The following is a 25,396-nucleotide window of genomic DNA, read 5'->3' on the forward strand; positions in this document are numbered from 1 at the left end:
TGGGAAAGATCATGGAATGCCCAACGCGTTTCGTCCTTCAGGACATTCATACATTTGTTTGAAGGCTCACAATTTGATAATTACTCACACAGGGATGTAGAAACAGCGGGCTGCTGCACTTCCACCTCTTCGTCCGACGAATCCTGTAGGAGATCCGGCCTGAAGAAGGGACCAATCCCCCACGCAAGTCCGCTGCTGGTCCGTGGCACCTCTGTTTGCAAAAGAAGAAAAAAATAAAATAAAGTTAATAAACTATACAAAAATGGTGACCCCCCCCCTCCCCCCCCAAAAAAACCCCAAAAATAAAAACCTTCTCCATCCTGTGGTGCCGCTGCTCCAGGAGCTTCACTTGTCCTCAATTCTGGAGACTTTTCAAGGGTATGGCTGGATACGTCTGCACGGCTGTCTTCAAACCCAAGAAAAGTCTCGTCCGTTAACCCTGTTGACTCAAACAGTTCGGGTGATGGGTCCACAAGGGTAGTGTCTTGTTGAGGCTCTTCGGTCACAGTCCCAAAGCTCCTGGAGAGATGACGAGCTGGTGATGGCCTGTGCGCAGGAGATGTAGTTTGGCGCCCAGCTGGTGGTGTGGTCGCTGACGGTGTCTTGCGCGCAGTTGACATTCTGCGCGCTGATGTCTGGCGCGCAGGTGATGGTCTGCGCGCTGATGATGTGTGGCGCACAGGTGATGATCTGCGCACTGCTGATGCTTGCTGCGCAGGTTATGGTCCACGCACTGCTGCCGATGCCTGCTGCGCAGGTGATGGTCCGCGCGCTGCCGATGTCCTGCGCGCAGGTGATGTCCTCTGGGCAGGCGTGTCTGGGGAAAAAGAACAAACACATTAGCAAATAAATAAAAAAAAAAAGAAGGATTTAGTACAGCTCATCTAAATGTATTCTTACCATCAGGCCTCCTTTTGGACTGCTTGTCTCCCGCCGTCTTCCGTCTTCTGGGCGGTTCTTCCTCCTCGGGAAAGCCAGCAGGACGGCTTGAGTCCACACCTCCACAAACTCCTTGGACCATGACAGGGTTCATGCGCCTTTTAATAACGTTCTCCCAGGGTAGCCACTTCAGATTGAGAGCCGGACCACCTCCCGTAGCTGTCTCATGTCGGTGCTGAATCCCCATCTTCTTCTTGGTCTGTCTGCGGCAATCACTGTACCGCTTCATGCAGTTTCTGGTGCTCTGGCGGTTTCCAGATACTGCAGTGACTTGTCTCCCGATGGCATCCCAGATGTTTCGCTTGGTCTTAGCTGCTGTGGTCTGTGCCCTTGGTCCATACAGAACGTCGTAGGACCTGTCGACGCCATCCACTAGGGCACAGTTTTCCGCCTCAGTGTATCTGGGTCCATGCGGCTTCTTCTGTCCTGCGTCTTCACCAAAGGCTTCCTCCTCCGACTGATCCTCTGGTTGGCTTCTTGCCTTTAGGGATAAAAAAAAACATGCATTTAATAAGATCGATATGTACCTGTGAGTGTGTCAGTATCCCTGGCAGTGTGCAAAGATACCTGTAGGTGTGCATGGCAGTGCGAAAACTAGGGTGTGTCAAGTTGGATGCTATTGTGTCTGCAGGTGTTGACAGTATTTACCTTTCTAGGCCTTTTCTTTTGCTTCTCCCTTTGGTCCCTTGACGACCGCGGCTGGTCACTGCATGCCTGGTCAGTCGTATCCTACTCCTGGGTTGGCTCCCACTCCTCATTGCTGTGCAGGGAAAATTCTTCTGAGGGGTGAGGGGAAGGGGGGGATCGGGGCCGCTTGTCCCTGGACATCTCTGTTGTAAAAAGAAAAAATATTTTTACAAATTTAGCACACATTACATAATTACATGCAACCACACGTCATGCTGCTGGAACCCCAGTGCTCAAGCAGGACCAAACAGAACAAAACAAAAAAATTTGAAAAATTGAAAAAACCTCAGCCAAACAAGCCCAAACCCCTGTACAAGCATCCCTGCACATGCTGGAGGCCAACCAGTGCTAAAGTAGGAGCAAAAAAACATGTTTTGGAAAGAAACGTCAACACGTCGGCCACATGGCTGATACCGACACGCTCAAAGTCACCCCAAACAAGCCAAAAAGTACCTCCAGCATGTGCAGGGATGCACCAGTGCTAAAATAGGAGCAAAAAACATGTTTTGGAAACAAACGACAACACATGTCGGCCACATGGCAGATACCGACACACTCAAAAGTCACCCCAAACAAGCCAAAAAGCATCCCTGCACATGCTGGAGGTACAACAATGCAAAAGCATGACCCAAAAAACATTTTATGAAAAAAATTTTTGAAAAACTACCCCCAAACATAAAACTCCAAAAAAAACATGCAGCGATACAAGCAGGACCTGCAGTAATCCAAACAGGACCTATATACACATACCTGCACACATATACATACCCCAAACACCCCAAAGCAACGCCACATGTACACCTCATGGCACCCCCCCACTACACAAACACATACATGCAACGCCAGACCACATGTGGTACTTACCTACAAATGTAGAAATCGCTCCAAAAATGACTCTCCTCCGGGGTAACAGGTATCCTGTCCGTCCTGGATTAAAGCCTGCTGGGTGTACAAACGATACCACAGCAAACAACAATCAATTTGCTAGCTCTGCACCTCCACACACCTCCCTGCAGGTTCACAAAATGGCTGCTGAGCACGCAGCAAACAAGTCCTATAAAGGGCTCCAAACGGCGGGAAGTCGAATCCAGGACGCCCACTACTCGACGATTGGTCCGTTATTCGACAAGGGGAGTGTCGAATGAGTTATGTATTGAATATGTCGAATTCATGGTCCCGGGTGGAGGGTTTCGGCTGTCAAGTAATGTTGAATCCTAAAACGGTCGAAAAAAAGGCGCAATTCGTCCGGAATTGCATATACCCGTGTATCTCTTCTTGTTTGCTGCCCGATGGACACTTATGTTACCTCGTTTACCATGCCGGATGGTATTGACTTGCTTGATAAATAGTAGAAACGATGGCTGGATACAACATTGTTCATCTTTAGTCATACACTTTGTAAAGTACCAACTAATCAGCTCAATTCTTTTACAGGCGTGGTGGGAAGTTTCTTTCCAAATGTGATCGTGAATAGAAAATAACAAAATAGTGTAATACTGTACTTGATAATTAATATGGTACCTCCCACTTAAAAGAGCTTTAAGTGAGTATTCTCTGGGAGTTCCACACGAAACTTGAAATACTGTATGATTGACACATACAAATGAATTAGCCTGTCTCATATACCTTAGGAGGATGTTAATGAAAATCACAACAGCATAATAATACATAAAACAAATACTGTATAAATGTAACTGCAATCATATAATAAAATGCCTGTACATGAGCAATTAAGAGCTTATCTGAGCCTAATTGTGATACCCCGCATGCTGCAAGGCTGTGGATGCCTTTGTAAAGTGTTTACTAATACTACAACTCCCCAAGGCCTTGGAGTGGACAGCAGGAGTTTGCACAGAAGCAATAGAGATGTGCAGAGAAAATAAGCAAATCCATGTGGGAAGAAAGTTGGATGTTGGCGGGTGACATCAGAGGAAGGAGAGCGGAGCTGTGACATCTTGTATAAGAAGGGTCTGCTGGAGTTCAGAGCTAAGTGTAGAGCAGCATTCTTACAGACACCCAAGGCTGTGTTTGGGTCCTGCGACACTGCATGTGATAATGGAGAAGCCAGGCTGCTGAGAAGTCTACCTTGGGACTGTGTAGAGCAGACTGTTAAAAAGACACCCAGGAGATTGGAGGAGATCTACCGTGGTGTCTACAGGAAGTGACCAAAGGCTGATTCCTGATGCAGTAGAGGAAGAAAGACTGGTTGATCTGGGACTTGTAGTGCCACAAGCAAACAAAGGTGTAGGCTGAATTGCATCTGAGTGAGCGGTGTATCCCATTGTGTGGTCAGCAGATTTGGGGAGATAAAACCAATATTGTGTGAATTGTAATAACTACAAATGATACTTGTGCCAGGTTATAGAGCTGTTGCAATGCAGACACTGGTATTGCTATATAAATATTTAAAAGGACCCCAACAGTGTTGTGTCTTATTGTATTGAAATGTGGCCTTGGCTACTTACATTTAAGAAAAACAGGCCTTGCTCACAGTGTACCCAAGGACTTCTAAATTGGGGATACTCCAAACTGGATGGAAAGTAATAGGCCTGCAGCTCACCATGGAGAGAGAGAGAGAGAGAGAGGAGAGAGAGAGAGAGAGAGAGAGAGAGAGAGAGAGAGAGAGAGAGAGAGAGAGGTGTGTGTGTGTGTGTGTGTGTGTGTGTGTGTGTGTGTGTGTGTGTGTGTGTGTGTGTGTACACATATATACGCTTTGCAGGAAATTTGCTAGTTAGAATCCCTTTACTGAGCTAAGTTAAGGCTGTAGAGTATAAAGAGTATATTGCATAATTTTAAAAGTTAATGAAACTACAGGTTTAGGAGCGCCATTGAACTCTTCTTGCACCACTGGGATTAGAAGGTCCAGGCATTCCTTGTTAGGCAATTCACGGCCGGTCTTGCCGATCAGGTATACCTTTGTTCCATCATATACCTGTCATCCCTGTTTTATTCATTTTTATCCATTTTTTCTGTAATAAAAATATTTTTAAGGTAATTTACCAATTCCATTCTTTGGTTTCTGTTTTTTGGTGGGCATTCTTCCATTTGGGAGATCATATCTACATACCACCACCTCCTATAAGTAGTATATATCTGGAGGACGTTAATAAAGAAACTGCTATGGGATTACAACTGCCATGTGTCATGTGAGTACGGTACGTCCCGTTGCAGGGATTACTGTATGAAGGTGTGCCCACTTGTTGCTCATTTCACACGATCGGTGATAGGTGGCTAAAAGATACCTTTATGGAAGTACCTCCATTATCCGTTATGTGAGTACGGTACGTCCTCATATTGGGATCGTTGTGTAAAGGTGTGTTCACGATTGGTTCATTTACCTATTGGCGATTGGTGGCTAAAGATACCTTTATGGGAGTCATACATCTATTCACTATGTGAGTTTCAGTACGCAGTTCTTTCCACCGTTCTCATTTCTATAAATCCACGTGGGTTATACCATATATTATAGACATACTACACCATATCACCTTCATTTTTCATTTGAGGTAAATTCTCCACCGAAAGGAACTGTATGGAGTGAAGATCAGAAGTTGATACTCTCTGCCCAAGTTGTTTATCGACCTCCATAAGATACGTTAAAAGGTTATTTTATTGGACAATTATTGGACATTCATGTTGAAACAGGACTGAGCGCTGGTTATACCACATTTCACATTTGTATTGTGTCTGTATTGTAGGGATTTGGTGGTCGCCTTGTGTGTATTCGGCTGCATAGGTTCCTTTTTTGCGCCTTGGGATTATTCACTTTTGCATTTTGGGAAACTACAGTTTCTAATAACGTGATTTAAGTGGAATTTGGATTAGTGATTGATGTTATCAATTTACACATCGATAGATCACGGCTCCAGTCATCAGTTTTTTGTGATATTACCACTACTAATGCCATTGTGTTGTTCTATACAGTCAGTATTAATTAACACTGAGTCAGAATTGATAGAGACAACCTTTTTTTAAAGTATTAGCCTTGATTATAGATTTGAAGATACTTTAGTAAGACTGCCATTAATTGTGAAACAATTGCAGATATTTGTCTTCCTAATGCTAAAATGCATATACCTTTCCATATTCCCATTCCCATAAGTAAAGATAAACTGACTGTACTTACCTCTGTGAGGTTTGCAGTGTTGGGATCTACTGCCTCTCTGCTGTGGTGTGGGGAGAAGGGACTACAAAAGAGTGCTGCTGAAGTCTGGTGCCAGAACAAGAGGCTGAACCTTCATCCCCTTCTGCAACTAGATAACCAAGGGCCTATAATAATCACACCTTAAAGCATCACATAATAGACTCACATTCCTCTAGGACAGGCATTCCCAACCTCGGTCCTCAAGGCACACAACAGTCCAGGCTTTAGTTATATCCATGCCTGTGCACAGGTGACTTACAGTAGTTATTTTGATTTAACAATCTGTGCTGAAGTTGGAGTAAAACCGGCACTATTAGTGAGCCTTGTGGACAAAGATTGGGAATGTCTGCTCTAAGAATTAATAAGGGGCAGATGTATTAACCTGGAGAAGGTATAAGGAAGTGATAAACCTGTGATAACTGCAAGGTGATAAATGCACCAGCCAATCAGCTCCTAACTGTTAATTTACATATTGGAGCTGATTGGCTGGTGCGTTTATCACCTTGCCTTTATCACTGGTTTATCACTTCCTTATGCCTTCTCCAGGTTAATACATCTGCCCCAGTATCTCCACAATGTCCTGCTCCCACTTAACCTCATATGAATATTACTACATCATAGAATGCATGGAGTCTATAAATTTGATGAAAGCAACCCTTTGGTGGATGATCTCATGGAACATATTGGTTCTATACTCTTTTTTTTTTTTTTTTTTTGGTGACTCATTTCTAATGTGGGTGGAGTCATAGAGATACCTCATTTGCTAGCATTTAAAGAATTTGAGGGATATGAAATCTCTCTCTTTGGTGTTGGCAAACTAAGAAAAAATTGCTAGGAGGGGAATTGCCCAAAAATTCACATCATAATTAGTCCAATAAGAAGATTTACTAGGGTTTACTCCAAAGATTTACTAGGGATTACTGCAAAAAGTAGGGTTATTCCAAAAAAGGACCCTTTCAGATATGTTTGACAGTAGATAAAACTGTATTAATGCTAGTGTCCACAATTCAAAGCAATACTACTATAGTAAATACCCATTTTGCATTCTGTGGTATATGTTGCCGGGAGCACACAATAGTTGGAAACTAAGTGACACTCAACCAGGGTGGATTCAATTGCAAAACAGGTTGGCGTGGTACAGTACATACAATATTGTGTAAAGTGAGTGACTTTAAATTATAAGTATAGAATAGGTACCTCCAGTTGTCACGCGCCTAGAGACTTATTTAGTATACACAGTTGCACCATGGGGCTTCTTTCTGTTAGTATAAATGCAAAGGATCATTGTTGAATAGTTTTGAGCATCTTGGTTGGGATAGTTATCAATTATTATCTTATAGATTGTAAGCTTTGCGAGCAGGGCCTTCCTACCTCTATGTCTGTCTGTGTTTGCCCAGTTTTGTTCTATTACTGTTGTTCTAATTGTAAAGCGCAAAGGAATATGCTGCGCTATATAAGAAACTGTTAATAAATAAATAAATAATAGTGGCTGGGACAAATAAAAAAAGCATGGGTGGGAGGATATTTATCGTAATAGAGCTTGCAAGTCCTGCCCAAGATGATAAGATGTTCAATTGTGATTATATGATTTCAGTGTTTTGATTAGAGAAGGATAACTGGTTTGATATAGTTGACTGTAATTGGTTGAAGGAACCCATTTGGCCAAATTACCTTGTAAATAAGTACTACCGTTTTATTCTCAGGCCATACAACACATTTTATCATACAACACATTTTATCCTGATAACCTGTACACAGAATGTCACAAGTATTCCTCATATGATTAGAGCAAAAAATCTTCAACAATTAAAAATCAAGGATATAAACAAGGAATAATCGGATCATTCTGGACTTAACCTTCTGACGCAGAAACGTCTGGAAACAGAGGAGAGACAGAAAACAAACCCAGAGGGAACAATTCTCTTACCTAGTGCTGCCTGGGTGTAACTCAGCACTGTCCAATGTTCTGTCTCACTTTCCTCCCCTCCAGCTGTTTAGTATCACAATTCTAATACCAAATAAATGTTGCAACACAGTTTGGAATGTTCAATCATTTGATTCTTTCGTTAAAAGCGCAATATCATAGAGCAATCTTACGTAGTGTGTGACCACCTGCTGCTCCAATGGCTGTATCCAGGCTTTATCTTGCAGGGATTTTGTATCCTGCTGGGGCTATTTATATGTATTTGACAGATCATATGCAGAATTAGCTTGCACTGCAATTACAATGATGTATTCTTAGAAGAAAAACAGTATGTACATAGAAAACAAAAGGGCTGTGTTCAGTCTATTTCTTACACACTGCGGACATTTGGAAGGACATCAGAACAGATAAAAACACATCTGTTCTCTTGGGAACCAAGGTTAAGAACTCCATGACCCTTGTCTGTGTTACTTTTCTATTTGCAGACATATTATTTTACCCTTATTATAGAGAGAGAATAATAGTTGGTAAATTCAATAGGGTACAGTTTAGCGCTTACCATGTAATTAACAACTATATAGCCTACTCACCTGGAACAGCTGGGAGGCTCAGGAATCTGAAGGGTTCTAAGTCTCCCGGAGCCTGCCGACGCCGCCCACTTCCTGAGTAAAGTTGGCAGTCTGGGCAGGAGAGTACTTTTTTCCATTGAATTTCATCATCATAGCCACGCCCACCACTATACAATTCCTCAATCTTGCCAGGTGGAGAGGCTCCAATGATGCAATCACTCCACCATACCACCCACCTATGCCAAAGGACTCAAGGCGCTTTACAGATTTCTAAAACATAGCAGATGGTACAAAGGATTTAGTATTACATCAATTAGAACACCACACATAAATAAAAAAGTAAAACCTAGAGAGTAGGCATAATACAGGGTTGGAGAAGTCATTTTGGGTAACAAATTACATGGTTTATATATTCCACCCATGAATGGTACCAGGTGAGGCAGATGTCTTGGGCGCACTACGTAGGATCACCCCGGGTGAAATAGGTTACGCCTACAAGAGTTGACACAAATGGGATGATTGCAGGAACTTAATGGTAGGAGTAAGGTCCCAACATAACCGTCATTTCATTCCATCCACGAGAATACCAGGTGAGTCAGCCATGTTGGGTGCACTGCAAAGGTTACACTATGTAAGGTAAGCCATACAAAGACCCAATGCATATAACAGAACAACTGACATTTATGTAGTATGATAAAAACTGTATGAATAGATCAATGTGTAGTATATATTTTGCCCCTGGAGGGACCATCTGAGGCCGCCAATAATTTGAATCTATTTTGTAATGACACCTCACCTCATTTTCCATTTATGTAGTGATAACTCGTCACTTGTATTTCTTGCACATAGTGATACACAAGTGAGGGGCAATACAAAAATGGATTGTCAGCTATTCAGGCAAGGTCTGCTCTTACTGGAATAAGGGTCAAGTTTAGTGAATTTTTCTTTATTTCTTTATATATATAAATTTCACAATTAACTGTGCTGTAGGCTGCACACCAGCATAAAAGTGTACGATTGTAGTGAAACATTCATTTCATATAGTCCAATGTAACGGTAGGATTTTGGTATTTACAATCTTCAGGCTACATACTTTTTCTTTCATGCATGCGTGAATGAGCCCTAGAATTCCCAGCATTTACCGGAGGTGACAACACCATTGTGGAGCAGGAGCACACACACAGTATATATGGTGCACTACTGTGTGACATAACATGTTTAAGGGGTACTACTGTGTGGCGTAATGTGAAAAAGGGACACTACTATGCTGTGTAATGTGACTAAGGGGCACTACTATTGAATTGGGGTACTATTGTGTGGTCACGCCCCTTCCCTTCAAAACCACACCCCTTTTTCAGCATGCACGCCTTCCTTATTTCAAATATGGTGGGGGGGCGCGCGCCAGTCCCTTACTTTGACAGGGGCACTCGGACCCCTAGATACATCTTTGAGTAGGAGAACTTTCTGTTTCTGGGGAGGGAGAATTATCAGAAAAAAAGCGCTGTACAAATCCATCCTGGGATACTGAATTTACCACTGAAAGTGAAGAGAAATCAGTGGTTTGCAGACAGATGCAGTGGCGGAAACATCATTTGTTATGTCGGTGCAGTGCACAGGGGCTCCTGTTGTTCAAGTGGCCCTGCCACTGCAATCCATCTTTCACTCTTCCCCGGATCACACTGGCCACCTTGCCTTGTGTAGAATATGTTAGGGACCCCTGGATTGATTACCAACCACCCATTACCCAGCTAAGCTGCATGAGAGTTATTGTGTGCTGGGCCCCTGTCTCTCTTTACCCCCGTCATTGCCGTAATATTCAGCTTCCACCATAGCAGCAGCAGGTGCTCTGCAGCCACATTACGTTGCTCCACTAGGCACCGTATCGGGAAGGGGGGGAGCAGCACTGCATCTAGGAGGTGATTCACACTGCTGGCGGCTGTCACGGTGCTGAGGAAGAAACAGCTCTCGCTCAGTGTAAAGGGCCCCATACAGTACTGCGACATGTCCATCTGACATGTCGCAGGTCATCGCTGGCGATCACCCCGGCAGCCTCCCGGGCGGCAGGATCACCCAAGATACATTGTATGCTGTCCTTTTGCATACGATGTATCTTGGATGATCCTGGGTAATCCCAGCCACACCTGCGGGGTCGGACCAGCTTGAATGTGCAGCACATTCAATCTGGAGGATCCGATCCGATGGTCACGGGGCCGTGCATCAGATCGGATACACAGCCAAAATGCCAGATTTCACCCACTATATCGAGCCAAGTGCCCGAATTGGGCTGAAATCGGACATACTGTAATCGTTCTAGTGTATGGGGCCCTTAAGTGCCAATTCAGGGTGTGGACACAACCAGGGTGAACTGGGGGGCTGTTACAGGTGTGCTGGAAAAGTGAACAATAATAGTACAGTAAGACTCAGGCTTTCAGAACGCTTTCATGTTGTGGGTGGGGGTTGTGAGCTTGTACTCCTTTCACTCTCTGGCTTCCACTTGTTCTTCAGTCACTCTTTGCCACCCACTGCCACCCTCTGCCTCAAACTATCATCCTTTGCCTCTATCCCAGTAACCCACTGCCTCTGGCTGTCACTCGCTGCCACCCACTGCCTCTCCCAGTCAACCTCTGCCTCTCCTTGTAACTCACTGCCTCCTGCTGTTACCCACTGCCTCTCCTCGTCACGCTCTGTCTCTCCGTGTCACCCACTGCCTACTATGGTCACCTATTGCCTCTCAGAATCAGCTTTATTGGCCAGGTGTACTCACGTACACTAGGATTTTTTGTGGTACAGTGCATCGCCAAGCGGCAACATGAAGGGGCATAGCATAAAAAGGTGGAAAAACGTAGCATACATTACAAACATTACACTTATGAGTTCATACTGCACATTGCAACTGTACGATAGACTCAACATATTAGACATATTATACATGTTAGACTTTTTATATATTGTTCAGCTGGTGGACAGCTAGTGGGAAGAAGCTTTTAATTGATCTGGTCGACTTCGCGGGAATGGACCTGTAGGGTCTGCCTGACGGAAGCGGTTCAAACAGTTTGTGACCTGGGTGCTGCATATCTGCCACGATTTTCTTTGCTCACTTCCTGACCCTTGACTGGTTTAATTCCTGGACGGTAGGGAGGTCAGCCCCAACCATCTTTTCAGCTGTCCTCACCACCCTTTCTAGCCTCCTTCTGTCACTCTCATTGGCAGCTCCATACCAGACTGTGATCGAGGAACATAGGACTGATTCTACGATCGCTGTGCAGCAGCTACTGCAGGATGTTGAATTTCCTGAGTTGCCTCAAGAAGGACATCCGCTGCTGGGCCTTGTTTACGACAGTGCTTATGTTGGGTTCCCATTTGAGGTAACATAGTAACATAGTATCTGAGGTTGAAAAAAGACAATTGTCCATCGAGTTCAACCTATTTGTGGTCTCCTATGCATGATGATTTGACTAAAATTTCTGACTGATGCTGCTGTCAGCCGTTGCATTTTATCCCTATTTATAGTAACTATAATGCATGACTATGCACCATACCCCTGGATATCCTTATCCATTAGGAATTTATCTAACCCATTCTTAAAGGTGTTGACAGATTCCGCCATTACAACTCCCTCAGGCAGGGAATTCCAAACACGTATTGTCCTTACCGTGAAAAAGCCTTTACGCCGTATTGTGCGGAATCTCCTCTCCTCTAACCTGAGCGAGGGTCCACGAGTCCTCTGTGTTGATCTAACCAAAAATAGGTCCCGCGCAAGCTCTGTGTATTGTCCCCTTATATATTTGTAGATGTTGATCATATCCCCTCTTAGTCTCCGCTTTTCCAATGTAAACATGTCTAGTCTTTCAAGCCTTTCCTTGTATTCCATCGTCTCCATGCCCTTAGAATACAAGTCTCTGTCTCTGTAAATTTTTTACCCTAGGAATTTGAAGGAGTCGACCCACGAAACCATGCTGTCGGCATATACAAGTGGTTGCATGGCAATTGGTTTCCTTCTGAAGTCCACCATCATCTCAACTGTTTTGAAGGGATTTAGGTCAAGGTTGTTCCTACCGCACCACTGCGTTAGCCATTCCACTTCGCGTCTGTATGCAGATTCGCCTTTGTCCTTGATTAAGCCGATGACGGTGGTGTCGTCTGTAAATGTTATCATTTTTACTGATTGCTCGGCCGAGGTGCAGTCGTTGGTATATAGAGAGAAGAGCAGGGGGGAGAGGACACATCCTTGAGGGGCCCCCGTGCTGATCGTGCACCCACTAGACATGAGTGACCCAGCTTTCACCACCTGTTTCCTTGCTGTCAGGAAGTCGACGCACCCCTAAGGAGAGGAGTTTGGCTTGCAGGATACTGGGGACGATTGTGTTAAATGCCAAACTGAAGTCGACAAATAGGACCCTCGCATAAGAGCCCGGTTAGTCTAGGTGCTGTAGGATTTAGTGCAGCCCCAAGTTAACTGCGTCCTCGACACTCCTGTTCGCTCAGTATGCGAACTGCAAGGGGTCTAGGTGGGTGTTAGTCACTTCTCTCAGGTGGTTCAGCACCAGACATTCAAACACTGTCATTGCCATGTTAGTGCGATTGGCCTGTAGTCGTTTAGGTCTTTTGCAGCTGCGCTCTTTGGAACCGGGACAATTGTTGAACATTTAAAGCAGGAGGGAACCTTGCACATCTCCAGTGAGGTGTTGAAGATCTTGGAGAAGATGGGGGCGAGCTGAACAGCACAGTTCTTTAGTGCAGATGGCGATACTCCGTTTGGGCCTGTGGCTTTCCTAGGTTTGACTCCTCTGAACATTCCTTCTACCGCTTTCTGATCCACCCGCAGTGCCTGGGAGTGGAGACCAGGATAGGGGAGTGGGTGGTCAGCTTCGCCCGGTAAAGGGGTAGGACTGGGACAGGGGGCCTCCTCAAATCTGCAGTAAAAGTTGTTCATCCGCCAGTTCGTGGTACATGACAGTGGGTTTTCGGGTTTTCTTATAGCTGGTTATGGCTTGCATACCTCTCCAAACTGATGCGGGGTTGTTGGCCGAAAGGTTGTTAGTCAGCTTGTTGGAGAATCGGTTTTTAGCCAGCCTGATTTCACGTGACAGGGAGTTCCTGGCCTGTTTGTACAGGGCCCTGTCCCCGCTGCTGTATGCCTCCTCCTTGGCCCGACTAAGCTTCCTGAGCTGGGAGTTGAACCAAGGCTTGTCGTTATTGAAGGTGCGGACTGTTTTTGTTGGCACACGCATGTCCTTGTAGAAGCTGATGTAGGATGTCATTACATCATCCAGGTCATCCAGGTCGGTAGCAGAAGTTTCAAAAACCCTCCAATCTGTGCAGTCAAAGCAGGCCTGAAGCTTCAGTTTTACTTCACTTGTCCAGCATTTGACGCACTTGACTACTGGCTGTTCCGTCCTCAGCTTCTGGATGTATGTGGGGAGATGGACTATGCAGTGGTCGGGGAGGCCTAGGGCTGAGTGAGGGATGGACCGGTAAGCTGTCTTGATGGAGGTATAGCAGTGATCCTGGGTACGCCCCTCCCTGGTATGGCACTTGACTTGCTGCTTGTACTTAGGTAGCTCCTGGCTCAGGTTGGCAATGTTGAAGTCTCCCAGTACTACAAGCAGTGAGTCCAGATATTTGAGTTCTGTATCTGTTATCCTGGTGGCTAGCTGTTGCAGGGCATTGTTTGCGCTTGCTTCTGGGGAATATACACCCCCACCAGTACTGTTGAGGCAAATTCTCGGGGAGAGTAGAACGGGTTGTAGTTAATGATAAGCGACTCCAATTGTAGGCTGCTTGATTTACTTAGGATTGTAACGTTGGAGCACCACCCTTCGTTTATGTAGAAGCAGATGCCACCGCCTCTGTTTTTTACGGTGAGGTCCTTATCGCGGTCGGCCCTGAAGAGGCTGTAGCCCGGCAGTGATAGTGTGGAGTCGGCAATTAGGTCATCCAGCCACGTCTCAGTGAAGCATAGGATGGATGACCCAGCAGTGCCCGACCTTGCGTCGCTCATGAGTAGGGATAGCTCATCCATGATCGAGTGTTTGAGCGTAGGATTGCTGGAAGAGCAGATCAGTGGCCCCTGCATCTCCACCAGCACGGCAGCCCCTCTTTTGGGTCCTGTGCCTCTTGTGTGCTCCATTCTGCCCTTCAGTCAGCTGGGAGTTCCACCCGGACACACTGTCCGCTGTTCTGGCCGCAGCTGCGCGGGGGGGGGGGTGCCCAGTCCATCCTAGGTAGGCCAGCATGCCAGCCTGGTTTGTCACTGCTCCACTGCTGGGAGTTTGGTTGCGGAGCACCCACCTGTCATTGTCCCATCTCCCTGTTACCCACCACCTCCCCCTGCCACCCTCTGGCTCCTGCTGCCACCTACTGACTCTCTCAGCCTCCCCCTGTCACCCACTACCTCCTGCTTTCAACCACTGCCTCTTACTGTCACCCACAGCCTCCCTATGTCTGCTTCCCCTGCCACCAGCTGTCACAAACTAACACCCTCAGCATCCCCGTCACCCACTACCTCCCACCTTTACCGACTACCTCCTACTGTCAAACACTGCCTACGGCTGTCACCCTCTGCCTCTCCCTGTCACCCTCTGTATTTCCCTGTTATCCCCAATCACACACTGCTTCTCCCCTTCACCCACTGCTTCTCCCTGTGGGGCGGAGGAGGGTGGCCCAAGGCATATTTTTGCAACTGGGCCCACCATTCGCAAGTTCTGCCTCTGGACAGATGGTAATAATATATACAGCTGGTGGTTATAAAACATTGCAGCTTTCAACATGTGTGTCAGACTCAACTTTTTTTTATTCTATCTGATAAGCTGTGATTGACAGAGCGATGTAAGGAACTGCTTCTGATTTGTTGGCCAACTATTACGTCGCTGGGCTTAACGAATCTTTACTCACTGTGTGTCGGGTGCTCCTCAGGAGGGGAATGTCATATAGTCCCATGGCATTATAGAAAAAAATAAATACTATATTAAATTGCAGTAAATCCTTTTATTAGAGTCACAAATCTAGATTGTACAACCTTTGTGACCTGATTATGAACCAACACTATTCCCTAATCAGTGGCCTGCTTTATAAACCACACATTTTTGATTTGCTGTTTGGGGCTTAGTTTTCAAAAGTGCCATCCTGTCTGACAAGGAGTTGTTAGGTTTTTCTTATAGCAAGTTGTGATTTGTGCAGAATATGTTTCCTGTATGCAGTAAAACTCAGACACACACTACAGCAGTCTTTGTTACAAAACTATTGTGAGGCGGCGGCGGGCGGCGGCACGGCGGTCGGGCCGGGGCACGGAGGAACTGGGATCCGAGAGGATCCAAGTTCCTCCAATCAGCGCCTCAGGATTTGAGCTGGGCGCCGGACGCGAGCCAATCGCGGCTCGCGGCTTGGCGCCCAATGAGGAGTCGCCGCGGTGGGCCAATCAGTGCTCGCCGCGGCGGACCAATCGGAGTACGCCGCATCATGGCTCCGCCTCCTCCCTGCGACTTATATCAGGCGCTGGGCGGCGGCGGAGCTAAGTTTCGCGCCGGAGCAGGGAAGAGCTCCACAAGACAGCTGCAGAAGACCAGGAGCAGCGGCGCCGGAGGAGGCCGAAGGACCAGCGAAGAAGGAAGACGGCAGACAGCACGGAGAAGGCAGAAGAGGCGGAGCCAGGAGTCCAGCAGCGGAGGTCCGGCGGAGAGTGCTGCAGAGAGAGGGAAGCAAAAGAGCTGACGAAGCTCCTCTCTGCAGCCTCTCCCGTCGAGGCGGGTAAGAGGCCTTGGGCCTGCACCACCCTCTTGTAGGGTGATTCCTCCCTAGACCACCGGGTGTTCGGGCATTAGGCCTGTGGGTAAAGTCAGGCCCTTCCGGCCTGTGGGCATTCAGTCGGGCCCTCCCGGCCCATGGGTACATTTGATTGGGTCCTCTGGGTCCGAGGCCGCGCGTAGTCGGGGTTCCCCCCGGCCCATGGACCGGTTCGGAGGAAAGGGCAACATACCCATTAGGGGGTTTGGGCGTTAGGCCCAAGCCACCTCCGCACCACGATAGGCGGGCACTAGGCCCGGGGGCATATCAGGCAATAGGCCTGTGAGCATTAGAGGGCATTAGGCCCTAGTGTATTTTGGCAATTAGGTGGATATAAGGTGACACTGGGTACTAGGCCCAGATCACCCAACGAGCGGCGAGTTAGGCGGGCGCTAGGCCCGTGGGGGAAGTCAGGCCTACGGCCTGTGTGCAAATAGGGGGCAATAAGCCCAGGTGATAAGCGGCTCCCCCGTGGTGAATAAAGGTGGCACCGGGCACTAGGCCCTGGCCACCCTGAAGTGATTAGGTAGGCAGGTCCGCTTGACCCGAGCTCACAGAAGTAAGTGTACAGGAGGTGGGCAGGCTGTGTGGCGCCCACCCCCTTCCAGTGGTAGGTAGAGACTTATAGGAACAGCACCGTTTGATGTTGTACTCTGATGTGTGTGTTGTTACCGTGCAGGGCAAATTGTTGTTTTAGAGTTTGTGCATAGTTTGTGTTGCACCACTTGCACTTGAGCCAGTTTGAGGGCTTTGTTATGCAGCTAGTGTAGCGGACGCACACTAGATTAGGGTTAGGCCCTGCACGGCTGTTTCTCGCTTTGCCTCCTTACAGGGACCTGTAAGTGGAGAAGATCAGAGTACAAGAAGTAGGACGGTGAGTAACATCTGTCTGTGTGTCCCTAACTGTCTCCCTTCCTTCAGGGCGAACGGTGAGCCTTGCACGCCGGTGCAAGGTAGAATTTCCACCTGGTGCGAGAGTGCCAATAGGTGAAATTCGGGCTCTGAGGCGGACGCCTGAGATGACCCTCACCTAGCCCGAAAACACTATTTTCCTCGGCTCCGGAGGGCGTTTCGGTCGACAGTCAGGAGGACAGCACTCAGCAATCTCCTTCCTCCTAGGTCATCGTGTCCGGGTCCGACGGAGGAATTCCAGCCAGGTCCATTGAAGGTTCCGGTACCTGAAGGTGAGAGATTGCGGCGCCCGGTAAGTGGTGAACCTACACCTGCATGGCAGCAGGCACTACACGCACCGCCGTCACCCTCTTACATTTGGCGTAGTCGGCAGGATGTCGGACACGGAAAACAACGCTCCTCCGGGAACGGAGAGGAAATTCAATTTTGGACCGGCATTGACGCATACCCCTCGGTACGATGGGCAGAATATGCCGTTGGCAGACTGGAAGAAGAGGCTGGATGGAATCATCCAGCTGTATGGGGTGCCCCCTGAAATGCAGTTGCACTTGGCTTTGAATACGCTGGATGGAGAAGCCTGGCGGTCTGTGATCCTTGTTCCAGAAGAGGAGCGGAAGACGTTGGAAGAGGTACTCGCGATCCTCGAGGGTGCCTATGGTAACACGGCTTCTGCTGGAACCCTGCGTCAGCAATTGTTCAACCGATTCCAGAGGGAGGACGAGTCTATACCCCAGTTTGCCAATGCACTGCAGGAAATGTTGAGTGAAATCACGCGGCGTGACCCAGAAGATTTGGGGTCCCTGGTTAACCCCAGCGTGATGCTGAGGGATCAGTTTGCGCTGGGCCTACGGAGTATCCCCATTCGACAGATCCTGTTGGATAAGATTGCCAACGACAAGAAGATGACCTTCAGTCAGGTCCAAGTGGAGGCGGTCGCTAGGGATCGAAATGCCAATTTTGGACCTTATGCCATGGCCCCACAATGGTTGGCACTGGTGTCTGCTGTGGCCAGCAGAGAACCCAGCCCCATGGAAGCCTGTGTCCAAGACCTTAAGGCGGCATTCGCCAAAGTCACTCTGGAAATGAAAGCAGAGATCTCCCAGTTGCGAGATGAGGTTCATAGGCAGAGAGGTCAGGGTGGGTCCGAAGATTGGGTGCCGCACCGGCTGCACAGGGAATCACGAGCCAATGTTGGGGGCGCTCGTCCCAGGGAAGGTAGGGGTCCCCGTTGCTACCGCTGCAATAGGTTTGGACACATTGCCCGGGAATGTAGTGAGCTTAGGCAAGACCCTTCGTTAAACTAGAGTCCCTCGCGTTAGCGGGACCACCCGCGAGGGAGATGAGTGGAGGAGGAACCACTATAGTGGATTCGGCCGATATAGTGGGTGAGTGTCCCGTTGTGGTTGGGTGTCTTGGAGGAAAGGAGCAGAAATGCCTGTTGGATACTGGCTCGCAGGTCACCACCATGTCTGAGGCTTGTTTCCTGGAGCATTATTCTCATTTGAAGGATTCGGTGTTGGAAAGCTGGGTTACCCTTATGGCTGCCAACAACCTTCCTATTCCGGTTGTCGGAGTGGTGTGGATGGAGATCTCGATCTGTGGACAGGCAGTCGGTAAGAAAGGAATACTGGTCATGGGAAGCTTGGGTTTGAGTCACGGACCAGTGATTGTGGGCATGAACGTCCTCCAAGATCTCAATCAGCTTTTGTTCCAGGAAAGGGGTCCGCAGTACTGGAAAGAAATGGGTGTCCAACGGCCGGTGCAACAAGCATTTCAGCAGGTGGGGAGAATATGTGAGGCTGGACATAGGCAGGAATCCCTGGGGGCAATTCGGACCGGTCATCGGCAACAGATAGAGTTACCTCCCCGCCAGGAAAAAATCCTTCCCCTCGAGGTGCGGACTCACCAACGCTTGGAGGGATTGGAAGTGATGGTGGAACCCAATGGTTACCTCGGAATGGACTCTGGAATCATCCTAGCCCGAACCCTGGCGGTAGTAAGGGACGGCAAGGTGTTGGTTCGGCTGTGTAATCTCCTGGACGAGACCAGGAAAATTCCGGCAGGAGCCACCATTGCCAACATAACGGCTGTTGCCCGAGACGGAGTTTCAGGGGGGCGACAGGTCTTGCTGCATACGGACGAACAAGGACCATGGTCCATGGCGGTGAGCCTGGATAAGGATGAGGAACCCAGTACGGATTGGTGCTGCCGGGTTATCCGAGAACAGATGGATGTCTGTCTGGACGAATGTAGCCCCGTTATGGTACAGAAGTTGGAGCATATGCTGTGGGAACGGCGGAAGGCGTTCTCCCGGCATGAGGAGGATTTCGGATATACGGAAGATTTGAAACATGAGATACGTACTGGAGAGAGCCCTCCAATCCGTGAAAGGTATCGTCCCATCCCACCTAAACTCTATCAGGAGGTCAAGAAGATGTTGCGGCAGATGTTGGACAACCAGGTCATTCGTGAGAGCAAAAGTCCATGGGCTGCGCCCATCGTGTTGGTACGGAAGGATGGTTCCATCCGGTTCTGCGTGGACTATCGGCGGTTGAATAGCAGTACCGTGAGAGATGCCTACCCGTTGCCCAGGATAGAGGAGTCTTTGGCGGCCCTGGGGAATGCTCGGTATTTCTCCACGCTGGACTTGGCCAGTGGGTACTGGCAAGTGGCGGTTTACCCACCGGATCAAGAAAAGACCGCCTTCACAACTCCGATGGGGCTGTTTGAGTTCTTGCGCATGCCTTTTGGGCTCACCAATGCCCCGGCTACATTCCAGCGGATGATGGAGAGATGTTTGGGAGACTTGAATTTCAAAGCTCTGCTGATATATCTGGACGATATCATTGTGTTTGCCCCCACTCTGGAGGAACATTTGACGCGTCTGGATGTGGTGTTGCAGCGCCTGGAGAAGTATGGGCTCAAGCTCAAGCCCCGCAAGTGTCATCTTCTAAAGTCGAGCTTGGAGTACTTGGGGCATGTGGTGTCCAGAGAAGGAGTCTGCCCTACGCCCGGCAAGATTTCAGCAGTCCAGGACTGGAAGACACCCACCACTACCACTGAACTGCGCGCGTTCCTGGGGTTGGTTGGATACTATCGGCGGTTTATCAAGGACTTTGCGAAAATCGCGAAACCGTTGCATGCCCTGCTTCGAGGGGTGCCCACTACAAAAAAATCGCAGGTGATAGCCTGGGGTGAGGCACAAGAGAAGGCATTTCGGCGACTGAAGGAAATGCTCACGGAGGCTCCGGTTCTGGGGTATGCTGATTTTGAGAAACCATTTCTGCTCTGCACCGATGGTAGCCTACAGGGATTGAGAGCAGTCCTTTCGCAAGAACAAGATGGCCAAGAACGAGTGATCGCATATGGTAGTCGAAGTTTGAGGGAAACAGAGCGGAACCCGGACAACTACAGCTCTTTTAAGTTAGAACTGTTGGCTGTCGTCTGGGCCGTGACTGAGAAGTTCGCCGAGTACTTGACCGCTACCCATGTGGAAATCTACACGGATAACAATCCCCTGGCCTATCTAGAAACTGCAAAGCTGGGCGCCCTGGAGCAGCGTTGGGTAGCCCGGTTGGCAAAATTCAGCTATAAAATACACTATCGGCCAGGGAAGAGTTACGGGAACGCGGATGCGCTGTCGCGGTTTCCTATGCCCCTGCCCCCGACTTCGAGGTACCTCGAGGACGAAAGCACTGAAGTCCCGGACTTGACCAGGATCGAAGGCCCTGTTACCATGGGAGGGCCACCAGTAGTTGAGTGCGCTGCTCTGCTCCGGAGCACGGAACAAGAGTGGGCTTCCTTACAGCAGAACGATCCAGGACTGAGCATCATTCGGCAATGGAAACAAAAGAGACATTGGCCTAGCCGGTGGGAGAGGAGTCGGCTGACTCTCTACTGTCGAAGGGTTCTGCGGAGTTGGGACCGATTACTCGTCTGCGCCGGAACGCTGCGTCGACAGGTGTACCTTCACCACGAACTCAGGATGGTGGAACAGATTGTGGTGCCGGAAGCTGCTCTAAGGGCTTTAGTGACGGAAGCGCACGAGGGCGGAGCCCATTTGGGGGCAGCAAAAACCTTTCAGTGGATGCAGCGCCAGTTTTTTGCCCCTCAGTTATGGACGTTGGTGGAGAGAGTGTGCCAGGAGTGTCGGAGATGTGGGGTTGTCAAACCAAACACACAGCATGCACCTGTACATACTGTTCAGACGAGTCGTCCCCTGGAGTTGTTGATGATCGATTACGTTCTGATTGGGGAGTCCGTTAGTGGTCATCAATATGCCCTGGTCATGACGGATCACTTCACCAAGTTCACGGTCGTGGTCCCCACCAGAGATCAGACGGCGGAGTCTGCTACCAAAGCCATGGTCGAGCATTTCATCCGGCAGTTTGGGTGCCCCGAGAGGGTCCATTCAGACCAAGGGGCTTGTTTCCAAGGGAGACTAATGGAACAGCTTTGTCGACTTTATGGGATGCGGAAGTCCCGTACCACTCCGTATCATCCTCAGGGAAATTGTGCCTGTGAGCGTTTCAATCGGACTTTGCTCCAGATGCTGCGGACCCTGGAGGACACCAAGAGAAGGAGGTGGCCCGAGCATGTGGCCGAGCTGGTGTGGGCCTATAACAACTGGGTTCACAGCACCACCGGCTACTCCCCTTTCTTTTTGATGTTTGGCCGCCCAGGGCGTGAAGCGCAAGACCTGCACTTGGCTGAATTTCGGGAGGAAGGGGGCTCATTGCCCTCAGACTGGGTCGCAGAACATCAGCAGCATTTAAGGGTGGCTCACGAAGTAACTCGGAGGATAGCCGACCACACTCATGTACCCCCTAGAACTCGAGGGGCGGAGCCTTTTGACGTGGGACAGCGGGTGCTGGTCCGCATGACACGGCCGGGCGGCAAACTGGCGGAGAAGTGGGAGGTGTGGCCCTATATTGTCCGAAAGCGCCTCACCGAAGAGGGTCCGGTTTACCAGGTGGAAGCGACAGATGGGTCTGGTCGGTTGAGGACCCTTCATCGGGATATGCTGCGCCCTTGTTGGTTCCCAGAGGACGGGGAGGACGATGGTGCCCCCGGTCTGGATACGGCTCCAATGGCTGGGGAGGACACCGCGTTGACATCTTTGCCCAGGGGGGCTGGCCTGGATGAAGATTGGTGGGTCCCAGTGGTCCCACCTCATGACAGTAGCCTCCAGGATGCTGTGGCCCCCAGGCTTGTGGTATCTCCTTTGCCTTGGCGGTCCCAGCGTTCCAGCCGCGGTGTGCCTGGTCCTCGGTATGTCGACCCGGATTTTATCTGGTTTCAGGCTTCCTTTGTAGGGACTACAAAGGACAAACGGGGGGGGGGAATGTTAGGTGGCGGCGGGCGGCGGCACGGCGGTCGGGCCGGGGCACGGAGGAACTGGGATCCGAGAGGATCCAAGTTCCTCCAATCAGCGCCTCAGGATTTGAGCTGGGCGCCGGACGCGAGCCAGTCGCGGGTCGCGGCTTGGCGCCCAATGAGGAGTCGCCGCGGTGGGCCAATCAGTGCTCGCCGCGGCGGACCAATCGGAGTCCGCCGCGTCATGGCTCCGCCTCCTCCCAGCAGCTTATATCAGGCGCTGGGCGGCGGCGGAGCTCAGTTTCGCGCCGGAGCAGGGAAGAGCTCCAGAAGACAGCTGCAGAAGACCAGGAGCAGCGGCGCCGGAGGAGGCCGAAGGACCAGCGAAGAAGGAGAACGGTAGACGGCACGGAGAAGGCAGAAGAGTCGGAGCCAGGAGTCCAGCAGCGGAGGTCCGGCGGAGAGTGCTGCAGAGAGATGGAAGCAAAAGAGCTGACGAAGCTCCCCTCTGCAGCCTCTCCCGTCGAGGCGGGTAAGAGGCCTTGGGCCTGCACCACCCTCTTGTAGGGTGATTCCTCCCTAGACCACCGGGTGTTCGGGCATTAGGCCCGTGGGTAAAGTCAGGCCCTTCAGGCCTGTGGGCATTCAGTCGGGCCCTCCCGGCCCGTGGGTACATTTGATCGGGTCCTCTGGGTCCGAGGCCGTGCGTAGTCGGGGTTCCCCCCGGCCCGTGGCCCGGTTCGGAGGAAAGGGCAACATACCCATTAGGGGGTTTGGGCGTTAGGCCCAAGCCACCTCCGCACCACGATAGGCGGGCACTAGGCCCGGGGGCATATCAGGCAATAGGCCTGTGAGCATTAGAGGGCATTAGGCCCTAGTGTACTTTGGCAATTAGGTGGATATAAGGTGACACTGGGTAATAGGCCCAGGTCACCCAACGAGCAGCGAGTTAAGCGGGGGCGCTAGGCCCATGGGGGAAGTCAGACCTACGGCCTGTGTGCAAATAGGGGGCAATAGGCCCAGGTGATAAGCGGCTCCCCCGTGGTGAATAAAGGTGGCACCGGGCACTAGGCCCTGGCCACCCTGAGGTGATTAGGTAGGCAGGTCCGCTTGACCCGAGCTCACAGAAGTAAGTGTGCAGGAGGTGGGCAGGCTGTGTGGCGCCCACTCCTTTCCAGTGGTAGGTAGAGACTTATAGGAACAGCACCGTTTGATGTTGTACTCTGATGTGTGTGTTGTTACCGTGCAGGGCAAATTGTTGTTTTAGAGTTTGTGCATAGTTTGTGTTGCACGACTTACACTTGAGCCAGTTTGAGGGCTTTGTTATGCAGCTAGTGTAGCGGACGCACACTAGATTAGGGTTAGGCCCTGCACGGCTGTTTCTCTCTTTGCCTCCCTACAGGGACCTGTAAGTGGAGAAGATCAGAGTACAAGAAGTAGGACGGTGAGTAACATCTGTCTGTGTGTCCCTATCTGTCTCCCTTCCTTCAGGGCGAACGGTGAGCCTTGCACGCCGGTGCAAGGTAGAATTTCCACCTGGTGCGAGAGTGCCAACAGGTGAAATTCGGGCTCTGAGGCGGACGTCTGGGATGACCCTCACCTAGCCCGAAAACACTATTTTCCTCGGCTCCGGAGGGCGTTTCGGTCGACAGTCAGGAGGACAGCACTCAGCAATCTCCTTCCTCCTAGGTCATCGTGTCCGGGTCCGACGGAGGAATTCCAGCCAGGTCCATTGAAGGTTCCAGTACCTGAAGGTGAGAGATTGCGGCGCCCGGTAAGTGGTGAACCTACACCTGCACGGCAGCAGGCACTACACGCACCGCCGTCACCCTCTTACAATATTGTATTGCAACTTAATTTGCTAAATTCTTTTACCCTATTAATAGTTGGAATGAAAAAAAAAATTAGAGATTGTTTCTGAGAACACATTACTTTCATAAAACTGCCTCATAAAACTGCCCGAAGGCTGTAGCAAAATGACTTTATTGCTGTAAATCACATCTTGATTCGTGCTGGATTACCAGCAGGGAGGCCAGTGGCCAAGGCGATTGAACAGTGGTCCCAACATGGGGGAAGACCTCACAGGGCCATATCTACGGCTGTGTCATGGTTTGTACATTATTGCACTAATTGTGCCTGTCCCAGAGCCAGAAGAAAAGGTGTCCTATCAGTGGAACAGCATTGATGGTCTGAGAAGAACTTGAAACCAGAAGTACACTCGAGCGACTGCCCTTCCCTCTCCCCCCCCCCCTTCCCTGACCAGAGAGAATGCTCTCACTCTAAAAGCTGTAGCAAATCGCACCTTCTAGTACTCGAGTGAGCACCACCCTCTGCTCCTCAAAAGCGCTGAAGATATTAAATAATGCAACAACACTTCAGTAAAGTGACTGGTAGATCTCTTTCACCCACATATGGATGATTGCCCACATGAGGAGCATGAAGCCAATGTGGCAGGCCCTCCAACAAGGAGGACTGAATTATGCTTTACTTCACAATTTCATTGGTAGGGGTCCCAGAAACCTTAATCCAGCCCTAGCCATGGCCTTTGCACGCTACAGGAAGTAAAGCTTTTGCTTACACTAGGCCCAGTCCCAGCAACTCCACCAGACTGTTCTCGTACACACAATACAATAAATACTGTAGAGATGTCAACAGTAAACACCAGATGTCACATCCTAACATGTGGCTTGAATAGAGGTTTAGACATGATTTTTTTTCTCCTTTCACTTCCAGAAGTAATATTTTGTGGTTATTTAAATATGTCTGAGTGTGCCTGCAGCACTGTTCACAATCTATCCCAACGTACAAATGACGCATTACATTAAAACTAATTCACTTCTCAATGTGGGAAAGTGTTTTAAGAAGTAAATTAGAAACAGAACATGCAGCCCAGCCTATATCACTGCTTTAGACATAAGAGTAACAGTACTGTCTGATGATAAATAAATATGCTGCAGGCTTTCTTAGATCACTGCACAACTGCTTCCAGTCAGAATGCAATTCTACTGAGGGAGTTAATGCTAATATAAATGACTGGACCTGGCTCTGGGCCTGATTCAGCCTTTGGGATTTGTATTGCGATGCCCACTGGAGGCATACTCATCTATATTTTGCCCTTATACA

General features: G+C 49.3%; 1 long non-coding RNA gene across 1 annotated transcript; it reads right to left on the minus strand.

Annotated features, from left to right (window-relative positions):
• Positions 1–2,181: 2,181 nt before the first annotated feature.
• LOC134909238 (uncharacterized) lies at positions 2,182–7,856 on the minus strand. Its single transcript, XR_010175871.1, has 3 exons — positions 7,698–7,856; positions 5,753–5,879; positions 2,182–3,208 (listed from the first exon to the last, which is right to left on the minus strand). It is a non-coding gene; the product is annotated as an uncharacterized LOC134909238 (long non-coding RNA).
• Positions 7,857–25,396: the final 17,540 nt, after the last annotated feature.

The sequence above is a fragment of the Pseudophryne corroboree genome, chromosome 4 (assembly GCF_028390025.1).
Source record: "Pseudophryne corroboree isolate aPseCor3 chromosome 4, aPseCor3.hap2, whole genome shotgun sequence".
NCBI lineage: Eukaryota > Metazoa > Chordata > Amphibia > Anura > Myobatrachidae > Pseudophryne > Pseudophryne corroboree.